Genomic DNA, 17,063 nt, shown 5'->3' with positions numbered 1-17,063 from the left:
GCACACTTAACGAGGTCATTAAAAAAAAGTGCACTCTAATTGATGGAGCCCCAAGAACAAAATACCCACTTGTTCTCAATCCTGGTCTTGGAGGATTTCTGTCTGCTGGATTGGTTTCCAACTGGGCCCTTGTTCATCAATGTTAAGGGAAGACTACTGAACATAAAATTCTATGTGCTTAAGCGGTTAGAAAAAACACACTTTAGACCATTTTTGAAACCAAGGACTGGTAGCAGAAAAAAGTATAAACCAGTGAGCAGATCAATTATAGGCGTCAATTACCAATTTCTGCAATTTCCCTCAATAAAGTGTCTATCAATTAGGACCAGGACAGAGAACCACTGAATAAGGGGGAGATCTAGGCGCAGGTAGATGCACAGCTTAGCCCAAACCATTCAGACTCCTTGGAACAGGGATAAACTCTGCTATGCTATGGGGCTGGAGAGTTTAATGACACTAGGTGTCCCAGGAGACTACATCCACGTTCCAGGCCTGACTAAGGAGCCCTGTGACATGAGCACCATGGACTGAGCAAGGCAAGTCTTAGATTCTTGGTAAACTGCACACAAAAGTTTTTTCATAAGTGCCAACAAAGAGCAGCATTCTGCTACACAGTGATGGTACTGATTAGCCCACTGTGGTCTTCCAACTAAATGCTTCCTGCCTCCTTTTCTAAAAAAGATTTTCACTCAACTGCTATAAATCCACAGGCACTTACCAAGCATAAATACCCTAAAATAAAAGCCTGGACATGACCCAATACTCATATATTAAAAAGGGGATTGACAGCCGTAAGAGAAGAACTAGTCAGCGTTTAGATACAGCTTCCAGGGCAAGCTATAACAATGACTCTCTTTAGCTCCTGCTTCTCCAAACCCTCTCCAAGCACTTTACCAGTGCCAACACGGCCCAGACAAAGTAGGCTTGTTTCAGGGATAAATAAAAGCAGCTATGAAGCAAAAAAACCCTAAAACTCTCTTTCAGGAAGGTCAAAGATTTGAAGTTTTAGCCACACAGAAATATTTATTCATAAATGTAAGCGTTTTCTACGAGTAAGAGTGCTTTGTTACATTGAACAATTGATACTGTACATGCATGCATGCGCAAGGCAGCCATGTGCAGGAATGGTTATGGCTCAGGGCTCAGAGCCGAGAGGTCCACTTAATTCCTGAGTGGGGGAGATGTGGTGTCCCTTTGAGCAAGCTACTTCCCGTTGTTTAATAAATACCCAGCTGTATAAGCGGGTGAAAATATAAAGAGCCTTGGACAAAAGCATCAGCAAGATTAATCATTATCTCCATGTGATCTGCCTGAAAGCATCATTCAATGACGATTTCCAGGAGGTGGTCAGACATTTCCAGCCGCAGGTCGTTTGCTGTTGGAAGCGAAGACTGCTCCAAGGGCTGACTAACTAGCTCTCTGTGGGGAAAGTGTACAACGAAGGAAAAAGACCGTTCTGTTACAGAGATCTGTGATCTTGTCAAGAGATGTTGACAACTACAACAACAATCCCAAAACAGGAGTTTTTTTCCCCCAACCTGACCTGATAAACACATAACTGGCAACTGGATCAATAAACTATTACAGTTAGACAAACACAAAGGACACCCTTTTCTTATACACAAGAGTAATTAGAAACCAATGCCACTGATTAATTACAGCTTATTTTAAGCGAGAACACTTCCCTTTATCTTCCATTCCATGTTCTCCAAATGCCATCAATTACTTCTGGTGTTCTTCCCATCTCGAATGCTAACTCTAGCCTGTGGTCCTCTCTTTGAGAATTGCAGAGATTCTGACACACTGATCCTCGGATCAGGCACGCGCTGGGAATCTGATCTCTTCCTTTTCCATTTGGACTGGGGGTCACTAATTAATTATTTCCACACGCTGCTCTTCTTTCTTCCCTGGAGGGGGGATGGATTTTCACTGCAGGGTGGGGAACAAACAAAGGATACCTGGATCACACCACAGACACTGGGTTTTGTTTTTCGAAAGGAAAAGGCAGGAAATGGGGGAAACACGGTGGGGCAGTGGTTAGCATTGTGCCTTGTAGCACTGGGGCCCCGAGTTCAATTCCGGACCTGGGATGCTATCTTCTATCTGTGTGGAGTTTGCATGTTCTCCCTGTGTTAGCATGCGTTTCCTCCTGGTGCTCCTGTTCCCTCCCACAGTTCAAAAACATACCAGAAGGTAAATTGGCTTCTGGGAGAATTGGCTCTGGTGGGAGTACTTGTATCTGCCCTGAGATGGACTGGCACCATTACCAAGGGGTATCCCTCCTTGCACCAGTTGCTTTTCGGGATAGACTGGCCCCCCCGCAACCAGAAAGGGAAGAAGCATTTAGAGAAAAATGGATGAATGGCAGGACATTGGGAAAAGGAAAAAGAAAAAATTGCAGGTGGTGCGCTTTTCCCAGGCTAGGGGAAAAAAAAGACAGTATCGGGCAGAGGTAGTTACAGAAGGCTTGGAAACATCTTCTGCCCCAACGCAGGAGAGATGTCTGCTAGTGACCAGCGAGGGTCCTGACCGTGACAGCTGCCCGGAGTGGCATCTCTGCTTCAACATGGCAAACAACTGAGCCTCAGCACAGCAACAGCCAGCCCCCGGGGGCCGGCAGCAACAACACACTCTGTCACAGCTCATCAGCGCTGGAACGCCACGGGCCAGTCAAGGGAGGAAGAGACCGCAAGAGGGAGGAAAGGAAGCAGCAAAAGAAGAGAGAAAACGAGAGAGCTTCTGTCTCCGTCTGTTCACCGGGGAAAGAAAAAAAGAAGGCATCCTGCATCAGCCGTTCCAGTCCTTTCACTGCTGGCCAGATAAGGACTACAGTCGAGAAAAAAAGTTTGTAAACCCTTGTGAAAATGTTCAAACTGATTGTGTGTGTTCGTTGTTTAATCAGATTGTGTTGATCTATTATTATGACAGAGATGAAGATCAGATCACTTTTCAGAAGCAATTATTGCAGAAATACAGATAATTTGAAAGGGTTCACAAACATTTTCCGTAAAGCACAGCCCACAGCTGTCCGCCTTCACTGGAATTCTCTCTCTCTCTCGGCTTCAAAAGGACCTGAAATAACCGATCCGCTGCTCAGAACTGCAGCGATTTTCTCGTGTGCGGGGCTCAGTGGAGGAGGAGGAGGAACAACGAGCATTGTGTTGTTCGGCGGAGTGCGTCCCTGCTCTGAAAGATAAGAGGCCTGTCCTGTGCCGAGCGAGCAGGACACACAACAATGGACACGCCAACAAGCACACTCCTCCTGTCCCTTCAAGCACACTCCTGAACACTTACCTGATAAGCACTCCCCCATCACAGCATTACAGCACCACTACTTTTGGGGCAAACAAAGCCACTGAATTGTACTGATTTTTTCCATCACATGGTTGCACATGCTATGCAAACACTTTTTAGAATCAACTGAAACAGCCATAAAACAGGGTGGAAAACTGATACATAACTGATGTCTGTAGCGGTACTTTTTAAGACTTGTAAATGAGGCACAGGAACTGCTCCTGTTTGCGCGAACAGCAGAATGTATTCCCTGTGACTGTTAATAACCTACTACATCACCATTTCTTGTTCTCTGATGCAGGTTTGGATATTGCTCAATTAAACTGAGGGACCCCTGTAATGCTTACAGCGCACACTAGACTGAAACGCACTGTACAGTCATCTGCTTAGAGTTGCAAGTCTGCAAGGAATCAGTCATAAGCTGTTTCTTTTGTCTGTCAATTAAAACCTGATTAAAAGAAAAAAAACTGAACAGATGTGCAGAAGAATTTAATATCAGAAATAAACCCATAGATGCACCTGTGTATTAATTTCATTCTCTTTTCTTACCTCCAAAACTGGATTTTTTTAATTTAATCCATTAATACATCTGAGATCAGTGACTGGTACACACCTATGCTATATGTGCGTATACAATCAACTTTAACTTCTCTCCACAAGCTATATATATGTGTCAGCTACTGTATACTTAAATAAACAAAAGTCAGTGGAAAATGCTTAGCTTACAAATAACTTACAGCACTATGATGTCAGAAAAACAGCAACACATTTTGTCCTGGTTTGGAAGCCAGAGTGCTGAGAGAAAGCATCCGCAAATTTTAAGACCAACTGGAGTGTCAGGGCCACAAACAAAGCAGGAAAACTGGATAACTTTTTCATGAAAATCCATTATGGAGATTAATTGATAATACCACTATTATCTGCTGAAGTGGGTGAAATATCTCTTTAAATGGCTGTGGCAGTGCATTCTGTTCAGTGATTGAGTCAAGCTCAACCTCAATAAAAAGGATATTAAAGAACATGAAGAAAGTGAAATGGTGACAGATTACAGGAGAATTAAATACACCACCCCCTCCCTTTCCTTTCCTCGTATTTGTGTTTTAGTTTTCTCATTTTTTATCATTAAATGTTTGAAGAGCACTTGTTAGGGCTGTATGGAATTACATCGGCAGCACCAGTTTAAACAGATTCTACAGAGCTGCTGAGAAAAAACAAAAGCAATAAGAATAGATTCATTATTCACGGAATATTCTTCAACCTAAAAATGCTCCGAAAAGTTCTCTTTACAAGGAAGTTCATGACAATTATTTGCTAGACTCTCAAATCTCGCCTTCAGCCTACGATTTCATTTCCTTTTTTTTTCAGACGGATGAAAAAAAACTGAAGATTAAGAAACAATACTCCAGCTTCAATCTGCAGTGTCCCCCCCCAAAGAAGTAAGAAAAGAAGTCAAAACCTTTTAATTCTTTCATTTCATTTCGGGAGGATTGCACTGTAGAATCAGGAAAGTAATTAAAACACAGGACTGATTATACCTTAAACACCTTCTAAGGCAGTATTTATAAAAAAAACGTTCTTCTGAACTCCTTCGTTTTGTAGCGTCTTCTGGTTGCGGATATTATGATAAACACCACAGTTATTATTTTATTTCATTTTCCTGCACTGCTTTTTTTCTTTTACCCAAAGTACAAGAGCCCTAACAGATCCAAACAATGACCTTCAAAAGTGGTAACAAAAAAAAAATTTGCTCAATTTCCCCATAGCTTTTCTGAGACTCTGCATTAGACGCAAAGCCAGACCACCAGATTTTGCCATTTATATCTGCTCCATTTTGTGCCTGGTGTTTTGTCTCCTCTGCATTCTCTCTCCATCCGGTCTATTTCTAATTAATTCACTGAAGGTGGAAAGAAAATGGATTCCTAGGTGAAACCCAATCTGTCCGATTGTTTCAACCAATGAGACACCCCATACAGAACCTTACAGTAGTAAACAATGGTATAAACGCAGTAAAGGATAGTAAAACACAGTGAATAAGCATTACGACACAGTTTTGCCAGATCGCAAGTTGTGAGAGACCGAAGGAAACCAATGTGGACTCCTAGTACAGCTAACTGAGATCACACCTAAATTTAGCTTTGGAAAATCAGACATATGCTCAAAAGAAGTCTTGAACTTGCGCCTGCTCTTGGATTAGGCTGCATGGCCTTTGAAGCTACAATTCCCATATGTCAGATCCACATGCCAGCAGCAGTGCTTATCTGGTCAATACGCTACATTTTCAATACCCACTTTCCTCCTGCGGAAAGGAAAGATAACTGGATAATGCCCTCTGTCAGCTGTTGAGTGCCGTGTTACTATGAATGTTCATTCATTTTAGCAGGCTACAAAGCCCCACTCATTAGCTCAGCACTAAGCCTGTTACTGTTAGACACGATTGCCCGCAGCAGGAATGGGCCTCTGACAGTCAGCAGGTCAGCAGAGGCTAACACCCAGGTAGGCACACTGTGCTTTGGCTGCAAGTATGGGGCACCAGGAATCAGCACACTAAACAGAGCCAGGTAGGCTAATAACGTTCTTATTCATCATCAAGTGGTGCGGATATAGGACAGCAGATATGTTACAATCACGAACATGACCAACACACTGACCTACAGCCCTAATACCCCAGCAGCACCTCATCGCACAAACAGCCCAGCCCTCGTTAGATCCAGATTAACCTCACTGCCTTCGAGCTCAGCCTCTCCCTGTCCGGGGCTGTGCGCGCTGCCAGTGGCCTGAAGTGTTTTTTGTTGTCAAAACAGCATGATCTTTTTTACAAGCTTAAAAAGGACCTTCACCCCCAGCTCAGATCCAGCTTCCACCCAATCAGTCCCTCCTCCAGGCCAGCTCCAACCCTGCTCAGACCCCGCTCCAATCTGACTCCGATCCAGCCTAGATCCCGCTCCGATCCAGCCCAGATCCAACTGCACCCAAGCTCAATCCCATCTTAAATTCTGCTCCAACCCAGCTCTTCTCAAACTATCAGCTTAAGCATCACCCCCTCCCCCCTCCATCCCCAGGAAACGCATACATTTAGCATCGGGTTACAGTTTCATGCAATGAGTTTCAGCTCTGATCTGTACTGTAAAAAGATTAAACCTGATAGAACTTAACTGGAAATGAAGCAACGCCTTTTCTGAGAACACACGAGAGTTCCCAGCTCACTCTATTCTACTAGTACTAAAAAAAAAATATGTAAGCCAAACGTCAAAATTCCCCATCACTCTATTTATGTATGTACTTAGGAAAACACGGATATTTATTTTGCTTGTTATTTAAATGCTTTTGGCATCGTTTGGTTCACTTGATCCTTTATGACTGACTTGTGTGAACATGCAAGTGAATCTGATCATGTCTTAAGCACCAAATCTGGATAAGATTGAGATAGAATGACGAGGTGATTTAACCTTTTGAATGTCAAGCCTGGTGATAATCAAGAAAAAAAAACAGAAAAAGGAACAAAAATGCCGCACGTATCAAGAGAGCAATGCTTTTGTGACAGCAGTATGTCTGAGCGAGAACTCATCTGGACTTGGCCAGTCATGGGGCCATGTCCTCTTCAGCGATGCATCAGTTTGGTCCAGACCAACCCAGCAGACACCATTCCTTACACGTACATAGTGCTTTTCTGGACACTCCACTCAAAGGACTTTACAGGTAATGGGGACTCCCTTCCACCACCACCAGTGTGCAGCCCCACCTGGATGATGTGACGGCAGCCATAGTGCACCAGTCCGCTCCCCACACACCAGCTCTCAGTGGGCAGGAGAGCAGAGTGATGAAGCCAGTTCAGAGATGGGGATTATTAGGAGGCCATGACTGGTAAAGGCCAGGACACCGGGGTCACACCCCTACTCTACAAGAAACACCCTTCACTTTTAATGATCACGGAGTCAGGACCTCGGTTTTGCATCTCATCCGAACAACAGTGCTTTTTTATAGTAGAGTGTCCCCATCACTGGGGCATTAGGACCCACACAGATGGCAGGGTGAGCGCCTCCTGCTGGCCCCACTAACACCTCTTCCAGCAGCAGCCTTAGTTTCTCCCAGGAGGTCTCCCATCCAGGTACTGGCCAGGCTCACACCTGCTGAGCTCCAGTGGGCTGCCAGTACCGCGGAATGATGTAGCTGCTGGCGCTATGCAGATCAAGCCCTAAGACATCGCGTGAGAGACTTCTCCGGTAACGGTGGCCATGTTGCTGGGTGACAACGTGACCAGGGGTAGCATGCCTGGTTCCACTGAACATCCCCTGGAGGGGCTGTCACAGTGAGTGGCCTGTTGTGCTCAGAAGCCAGTGGAACAGACACACATTTGTCCACATCCACCGAGAGGAATGGGACAGAATCACACTAGACAGCAGCCACAACCTGGCACACAGGTGTCACAGGTGGGCAGCTTGTATTGCTTTGGTCTCCACGCACACTTCTACGATGTTCACAGTAGACTCCCCATTGGTCATTAATGGCAATGGGAACCATGGATTTCCTATGCCATGTCAGTGCACCCCAGTGTTTCCTGATGCTAACCTTGCAAATCTGCTGCAAACCGTAAGCGATCTGTGTTCTCTGATGCTTGGTATATACGTGGGGAAAAAAAAGGTTGGCACCAACCGCTTCAAAAGGAAGGGAAAACGAACCTATGGAGCTGATGCTTTGCTTTTCTCTACCCATCATTAGCAAAGAGAGGTAACTAAATGGCTCATGCATAATGCAGGCTAACATGCAGTTTTAAAAGGGCCCTGTGAATGAAGGCAAATGCGCTCCACTAGAGCTCCAGGAGGGGAATTGATAGGCTATCAAAGAAAAATGTCAACTATTGAAATAGAAGCAAGCAGGCAAAAATGGACCCTCTTTTCATGCATACTACACCTGGTCCACACTTTAAATGAAAAGCAAGACTGCAAGGGCCCCATTGCCCCTAAAGAGATAGGAGCTCTTGCTTGAACACAAAAGGCTTCATGGCCAGGGTTACTACCCCCCAGTGTAGACACATGGTGGGACACGCAGTGCTTGCTCTGGCCTGTGGTCTTCAGAAGGTGCTGCAGCACAACCAGGAGAGCTAACCCAGAAGGGAACACAAAGGATAAGCAAGTGTGTTTTTGTTTTAAAACTCCTATTCCCATAGAGCCACAGTTACTTGGTGATTCACCCGAAGGTCATGTTAAAAGTCCTTATCATGTTTCTGTTCCCTTACTGACTTATTACTCCCTAAAAAGGGCTTACACGACTTGATAGACGGGGTGTCTTCTTGTCACTCATAACTGTGAAGTATTTTGCTTCCGTACTTATCTTCTCATTTTAAGCTCACACTCAATATTCTTTTTTTTTTGGCTTGTATGTCAGGAAATTCAACATTTAGCCTGCTCTGTAACTTCACAGCCGCTGTAGTGGCAGCGACTGGAAATTCTCCAAAACTATGTCAGCGTCACAAAGAACAGCTTTTCTAGATCTCCCTCCTCCTACAGTGGATTACTAAGACTGGCCCTCCCGCCAACAAATCTTTGTTCATGGTTGATATTTTTATTTGATCCTTTATTTAACCAGATCAGTCAGTTGAAAACAAAATTTTTATTTCCCCATGATGATCACTGATGAGTATAGCTTCCACAATGGCTAAGAATCTACATGAAGGTACTTCAAATATATACAGTTTTTTAGGGCTCAGGGAAAGATTCTGAGAGTTGGAAGGGCAGGAGAGCACTTTTTCCACTGCTTTTGGAAGAATGGGCAGGACACAAATGGGTCTGTGATTAGTGAAGTCGTTCTTTCACCAGATCCATAGATGATAGCACTCGAGGTTCTGCGGTTTCAATAAGGTACTGCATAGGCCACAAAGGCTGCAGATGCGAAGAATACATTTATATGTTCCTTTTCAACATGGGATTTAATGAATCTGATGTGTGTCTCATCATCCACAGAGAAAGAACTGTTCAAAGAGAGAGCTGAAAGGCTCCAATTCCAATCTCATACAGGGCCACCCACCTTAACCAGCTCAGCAAACCAGCACTGTCAGGTGGCAGCATCTAATGGAACTGACATTCCAGCTCACAATAATGAAGGGCCATGTGACTGTCAGTTTTATGAGCTCACTTCTGGCCTGAATGTAAGGATTTTGAAGTAACAGGCTACAACTCACCACAACATGAGACTTAATTTTCCCCATGGTGAGTAACATCACTCACCATGTAAGATCACAGTGACGACAGCACTCCCTCCTTTTAACAGCTGTGGACCACAGATGTGATTTTCGCTCACAGCAGCAAGGACAGATTTTTGTGTGTGTGCAGGAGGATGTGGAGGAGGGGGTAGTCAGTTTAAGAAAAAGAAAAAGACAAAAATGAACCAAGATTAAAGAAAGAAGACTCAGACTACAGTGACAGAAAGCTGAATGAAATGAAATAAAAGAAAAGAACTTTTGCAGTTAATGGAAAGGGCAGGCTAGATAACTGCAACTCGGCACGTTCTTGCACAGCCACAGGCTACACAGGAGGTGAGATACCGATGTGTGATGCTGCACGCGCTGTGCAGCGGTGACCTCCAATTAAATTAAGCCCAGCTCTGTCTGCAAGCCTGCATACGTGGTAAGAAAACGTGCCAACATGCCTAAGGTGACTTCAGAGTGACATTTTTTCCTCTTCTGCTTTATCTCAGACTACTTATTACCCAGCTTTGTGCAATTTATTTCCGAAATTGCCGATCGTTTATGCTTGCAGTGCAACAGGCAACTTCACCACTGGATTTCTTTCAACGTTCCCCATATATGTTCTGCAATGGCTGCTTTGAGCACATTTTGTTTTGGGTCTTGAATGTATGAACAGGTGAACTTGTTCAACTGTCGCTTCTGGCAGACCTTAAGAGCACAAGAAGAGTATGTCCAAAGGGCATTTTGGCCCAAGCAGCTTGTTTGTCTGCAGGTAGGCGTCCGAGCCGATGATCTCAACCAGCTGTTTCCTTAAAAAATTACAGAGCATCAGCTCCAATACTGTGCCTGAGCAGCCTGTTCCATGCTCCCACAACCCTCTGTGTAAAGCAATGCCTTCTGTCCTGAATGGAGGATCTCATCCAAACATTTTTTGACAAATGGCTTTAACGGGATGGTTGGGTAGCCTGCTCCACACTCCCATCACCCGGCAGTTACATTTACTTAAGATTACAATTTGTCAGAGATAAAGAAAACCAAGCTTTGTTAAATATCCGCAGCTGATAAGACTTCCTGAAGTAAATGAGCAAGTAGGTGAAACCAGACATCTTGCTTGACAAATCATCTTCCTCAGCCCTCAACCTTGCCCTGCTCCTATTCGGTGCGAATCAGTGGTGGAGCTCAGGTATTCATTCATCATGCCTGCAGAGCTAGTTATAATGGCTGACAACAAACAAAATAATCACTGAAACTGATAAATCTAATTTGCAATGGAAGGCTTAACCGTTATCCCTCCACCCAAAGCAGAGCTTTACAGCTGTGCCATATCCAATCCACTTATTCCTAGAGCTGGTGAACTCCGTATCGGCAGCATTGGGAACGCAAGCTGAGGGGGGAAGAATTGTCCTCTTTGTTAGTTTTAAATATTGCTTTCACCGGGCTCAGAGACCTCAGTATCATCAGTAAGCAGAGCTCGGAAATGAAAAACCACAGATGAATCTCCTCTCCCAGATCTCAACTCCTTTTACTTTTAGAAATAGGATTGCAGGCACACTGAGGCCAAGCTCCTAAACATATCCCTTTGCTGCGTGTGAGAGGGAATCTGAGCCCACAGTGAAGAAGGGAGGAGGTTGCAGCAAAGGGTTATTTGATCAGACCCCCGAGGTTAACTAGGAAAACAGCAAGGACCACCTCCCAGCCGAGGGACTCATCTGCTACTGATGCCCTGATTAATGCCGGCACTGTAAAACACAGAGGTACGCCCTCCCACTCAGGCACTTATCTCCCGTCAGTGCCCAGACACTGCAGGAAGAAGCCATCAGAAAGGCTACCGGGACCTCTGCCTGTGGAATTCAGGAGAATAATAAAAAACTGAAAAGGCAGCAAATCAGGGGAGGTTTAAAATTAAAATGTGCAAACCTACTGTAGGACTCCACAAAACCCGAGTGTAATGCAAGTGCTCCTAAATAATTGGTATTTCTTTTTTAAGAGGCCCAAAGTAACAAAAGTGCCCGAAACATATCTGAAGACGACAGCTCCCTCTGTAGTTTTCGAGTTTTTCCATTGATTTCTAAAGAGGTAGCAGCGCTACACCAGTACGTTCAATGCATGCACAGTGCTGCAGCCTCTGCAACTGGTCAAGGCCCGGCTCACAGGGAGAGAGCCAGCTGCGTGGAGACCTCACACTCACCAGGGTGGGGCTACAAAAACAAAAATCGGTCTGAAAAAGACCCACGTGCAAGCAGAAGCCACGAGAACAGACCGAAGTTTAATTTGATGCACTTCCTCTTTGCAGACACGGCATGCCTCCCGTGACCCTCTTACAGAACAAAAAAGCTCCACCAAATAACTGCATTCGTGCAGGAAATTGAAAGCGGACGATTAAAAAGAAGCATGAGGTATAAAGCCTCTGGCCACAGGATGCGATCAAAAGGACAAAGACAACCGAGCGAAGGGATCAATCAAAACCACACTTGTGCAGCATCGTACATCTAGTTCAGATGTAGATCGGACATAATCCTTTAAAGAGACAGGTCACCCTTTAAAGTTTGTGCTCTCTAATAGAGAGACTGAAGACTCAACACCATCCCCCCAGTTTTGCAGTTCACAGCTGACAAAAAAAGAGTAACATCAAGAAAGCCCACAGGTTCTTACTGCAAATATGATCTAGTATCATTTTTTGGAGGATACCCATATAACCTACACACCTATCAAAACAAACACAAAAGACTGGTCTTATCACACTCAAAACAGTTTTGCAAGGGCACAGTGCTGATAACCTGATCAGTGTCCTTAGAAATAAAGATCGCTCTTGATAGCCTGATTGACTCATTGAAGTGGCAGAACTTGTTGACTGTCCGATTCGCTGAAGTGAATTATTAGCTGTTGCAGGCTTACTGCCAGCAAGAGGACTGACTAGTCACACAGATTAAAACAATTAAGCAAACTGAATAGGCTGATTCGGCTTAATGCAGTGAATAACTAGTATACTAAATGGACAATCGTTATGTTAAATAGTTATGATAGTGACATGACGCATTCTAGGAACTGAAAGCTGGATTACAGACTAGAATAGATTTATAGACTAGAATTAGAAACAGACTGGGAAGACTTACTGCCGCAAATAAACCAGGTGATAACCGACTGGCTGGAGATGTCATGAAATTAAATCCAAGAAGAGCTGATTGGACCCTAAGCAGAGAACATCAGCACAGACGAGAAAAAGAACCAGCTTCTCCACTGAATCAGAGCAGCAAAATCGGAAGGGCCACAGCACAGCTATCAGGATCCAGACGCTACTGATGACACCATGCCATAGTGTCTTCGCACAACAGTTTTCACAGCATTTTATTTAATTGTTTACAGCACCTCTCATTTAATCTATATTTTTTGCTATGGTTCGACAACACACAGTTCTCTGTTCTTACCACAGTGTTCAACAATACAGCATACATCTTTACGCAAGGGGGTGAAAGGTATTAGCTATGAGGGATCTGCAACTTCTACTACTGCAGAGATAGTGGTTGGACCACCCTTAGGGTGGTTCAATGATTTGTGGTTAACGTTTTGTAGACTAAAACACATGCAGAAGGACACACCCAAGACACTAACTAAACAATGATCTACACACACACACACATTCGGAAATAACATCTTTTATGTTTTGTGCAACATTGCTTCCAGGCCACCTGGGATGAAAGACCAGCACATTGATCTCCAGCTAATCATCATGTGTTTTTAATGGGGTTTTTTTAAATGACACAGAGCACGTCAATAAAGCAATTGACTTTTACTTTTCTGCATATCGGAGTCCAGCACAGTAAAAAAAATGAACCCCGATGCAGCCTGTCCAGCATAGCCTTGTCAAACGAGCCCAATCGATAAACTTTTTTTTACTACTTTAAGTGCTTCGCCAGACCAGATCGGCATTTCTCCAATCCAAGCGGATCTCGGCGAGAACACTGCGGATCAGATTTGATGAATCATGCTGGCTTCTGACTATGGAATGCTGTCAGCACACTGATCTGATTTTGTTTAATAAGTGATGTTATTCGAGACTGAACAGTCCGACAGGAAATAGAAGGTCTTGCAATAAAGGCAAGTAATAGGCAATGACTAACATGACACCAAAGAGTTTAACTTATTATAGTATCACGAATCCCAGTCGGTTTACTGATGCACAGCATTTATTCTCTTGCAAGTCTCCTGCACCAGATAGAAATGAGAATGTCATAAAATGTCATAATGTCATAAAAGATTAAATTGTCTTTCTATTTTGGAGAACCATCAAAAGAAAAATGTTAAAATTATTTTTAAAAACGTAGCCAGTATTTTTCTACCTGCATCCTGACAAATGAATTCAGAGGTCCTGAGCGAAACAGATTTATACTGTAGCGATGCACCCACCTGTGATAAACTCCACCTCTGCACCACAGGGTTTTTGAAGAAGCTGTTTTAGAAATTTGATCACTTTCCACATGTGGCTCCTGGACAACTAGTTATTTTGCAGCTGCATGTTGGGAGCAAGCACACCCCTAGACCCTAGCCACCCTGGCACAGGATTCATGCGTCATGTCTGGCACAATAGTAGCACTTTGGGTCAACGGCATGCGACACTGGCGACTGGAAAACAGAGACAACAGCTGTCTCCGAGAAGCATTGCATAACTCAGGTGGAATGAAAACCCTCTGGAACTACTGTTTTGGTAACACATGCACAGATTTGCATCAATCTACAGCCATGACATATCCCAACAAGTGAGTGGGACAGCTTTGTGCTCTACACATTTCCACTGCAGGTTATCCAAACCACCCTAGTCTCAAACACTTAACTCCACAACCTGCATTGCAAGCACCAAACACCAGACCCTTAAACTAGAGCTCTAATTGAACGTAACAAGCCCATATATTGAGACATTTTTAAGAGCGATGTCATGTTTAAGGGTTTGGGATGTTCTGCATCTTAATCTGGTTGTTGAGCAGAGGATATGACATCATCCTCGTCAATAAATGAAATGGGGTAGCCTTTTACGACGGAAGTTTACAACACAACTGTCTATTAGACACCTTCTAAATATGCAGTTCAAGTGAAAAGCCCAATTGTGGTTGATGTGGCCTCTCACACATTACCACTGTCAAGACAGCATCAAAAATGTCTCAATCAGACTCCACAGCCGATATGCTCTCATACAACCTTGTGAAGATCGACTTTGTACACTACAAAAATATCTTAGTATACATTGATATCCAAAACATTTTTATATATTGTCAAGGATATAGATTTATATAGCGCTTTTCATTCCAAAGGATCCCAAAACATTTCACATACAGTACAGGAGAAGAACCACAACATTCATACTGAATAGCAGCACACAACAGCTACACAACAGAAGAGCAGGAGGAATAAGAACATGCTTCACCACCTAGATCTACGGGGACTGTCGGGAAGCCAGTTTGTGCGAACCCATGGTGGAACCAGTGTTCAGGGGTTAACAGCCCTGAACACGGACACTAACAGCAGACACATAGGGCAAGATGCAGATTCAAAATCACCACCACCCCGGGCACAGGACGTTATCACCACTGTTCCCATCCTCAGATACTGAACTACTTCCTCCTCCGCCAGCTGAAACTACTGGGCCACAGCTCCCAGTATGAGTGCACAACTACGCACAACCCTAACCACAATGAGCAGCGCTAGCATCTAATGCCTTTTAGACCTCGCAAACACAAACAGGGCCAAAGCAGATTCAGAATCAGAAACTTTTATTTGCCAAGTAGATGATATACAAGGAATTTCTCTGGGTCCGAGTGTCGACAAATTCCAAGAAGGTAAAAGTAACCAGAAAGAAATCTACAGATAAAAACAAATACCCCTGGCTGCAGCAGATCTCTGGGCCAGCCTTAACCAACCCCATGTGCTAGAACTGTCGAAGAGGCTGCATTACAGTACAAACGTCTTTATTTTCTCTATACTTTGGCAAACACAAAATAAACCCCGAAAATCCCGATTTAACACCTGGATCTACTCCTTTTGTAGGAGATGCACTTTGCCATTTTTTTAGCTACATTTGGAGATGAGCATCATTATCTGCACGTTCTAATAATGTCTGTCTGGGGATACATACATGTCTCATATGTACCATCTTCATTATTAGTTAATAATTTCACACGGGTGATGTTTGTGCACACTGATGCATTTAGGGGTTTCGTTTGTCCAGCTCTTTCAGCAGGTGGTTCAGAATTATTTATTTTGTCCCATAAGAATGGGATTTTATTTCCTAATACAGAAAGCAAACTCACAGTTCCTACATACAGCCATTTGATCCTTTGCGTGTTTTAGGAGCGATACAGCTCTTGTTGAAACTGCTCTAGTGAAGCAGAAAAATGATGTTTAATATGATAAACGTCAGACATCTGTTCCTACAGAATCACTGAAACGAAGGCGACAAGGTGGAACACCTGGTGTTGACGTGTATAAGCCTTGAAGCAAGCATAACGCCAGCGTGCAACAGGAGGGCCATTTGCTTCACAGTAGGATAGAACGTTTTGGTTTTCCGGTCGGAAAATACTCTATGTTTTCCCTTGAGGGTGCGATGCTGAAAATCTGGCACACTGAAAATGCCTTGAAGCATTCCTGTTAACTCCACTGTCTCTGCAGGCTTAGGCAACGACCCCCAGACAACCAGGAATGTACTTTCAGCCAGAAAGGCAGAGTTCCCACAAAATAATTAAAAACCCAAACTTCCCGAAACAGCTCTCCCTCCCTTACCATGTATAGTGCTCTCTAGCAGGAAACCTGGGAGGTATTTAACCTTTGCTACAGCACGTTGGTACTGGATTTCTACCAACCTCCAAAACATGACTAGAATGCCTCACCTTCCCCTCCTCCTCCTGTCATCAGATGCTCTCCAATGACTAAAACCCCCTGCTCTGTTTGCAGGCTCCAGGTCCTCCTGGACTCACTACAAGGAAACATTATTCCACAGCCCAAGTCTGCACACTGGACACCCCACCAGCTCTCACATCTCATTCAAGGCCTTCGTCCAGGTGCTTAGTCCTCTACACCACTGATTGGCCACCCCCCTGGGGTCCCCTGAGGCCACACTGACCACATGACACAACCGTACAGCTCAACCTCCTAACACTGAGCAACGGCCGGTTGTTTAGGGAGGACGCGCAACGGCTCCGAACTCAAATCTGAGTGCATGTCCGCTCGATCTGGCTCTTTCCTCATCTCCTCCTGTTCTCACCTTTCTTGATTTGTAGTTAGTGCAAATTTAAAACACGTGAACCAGAACATGTCCCTATCTCCCCTCCCCGAAGTGACTAAGCTACGGAAATACCACAGGACGCCGAGAGCAGATCTCGACTGAGATGTAGCCGGAGGGTTTGGGTAGTTACTCTTGTACCGACGTGCCTGCACAAGTTCAGCCCCGATCCTGCCTGCGTCTTGCAAGGCTGGCGTGTTCCTGTGGGCCAGTTAAGCCCCTCAACTCTCGTGCCTAAACTGTGGCGAGCGTGCGTCACCGCGTGCCGCTCTCAGCCTCGTCAAGAAGGGCAGGACCGACACTAACGTCCTGCCAGAATCA

General features: G+C 44.4%; 1 protein-coding gene across 1 annotated transcript in view; it reads right to left on the bottom strand.

Moving 5' to 3' along the window:
- LOC148638646 (inactive phospholipase C-like protein 2) overlaps positions 1-17,063 on the bottom strand; it is an 87,444-nt gene that overhangs the window by 68,673 nt on the left and 1,708 nt on the right. The window lies entirely within an intron of this gene.

Source organism: Lepisosteus platostomus, chromosome 28 (genome assembly GCF_059453375.1).
Source record: "Lepisosteus platostomus isolate fLepPlt1 chromosome 28, fLepPlt1.hap1, whole genome shotgun sequence".
Taxonomy (NCBI): Eukaryota; Metazoa; Chordata; class Actinopteri; order Semionotiformes; family Lepisosteidae; genus Lepisosteus; species Lepisosteus platostomus.
Note: the sequence above shows the minus strand (reverse complement) of the source record. Positions and strands in the feature narration are given on the sequence as shown.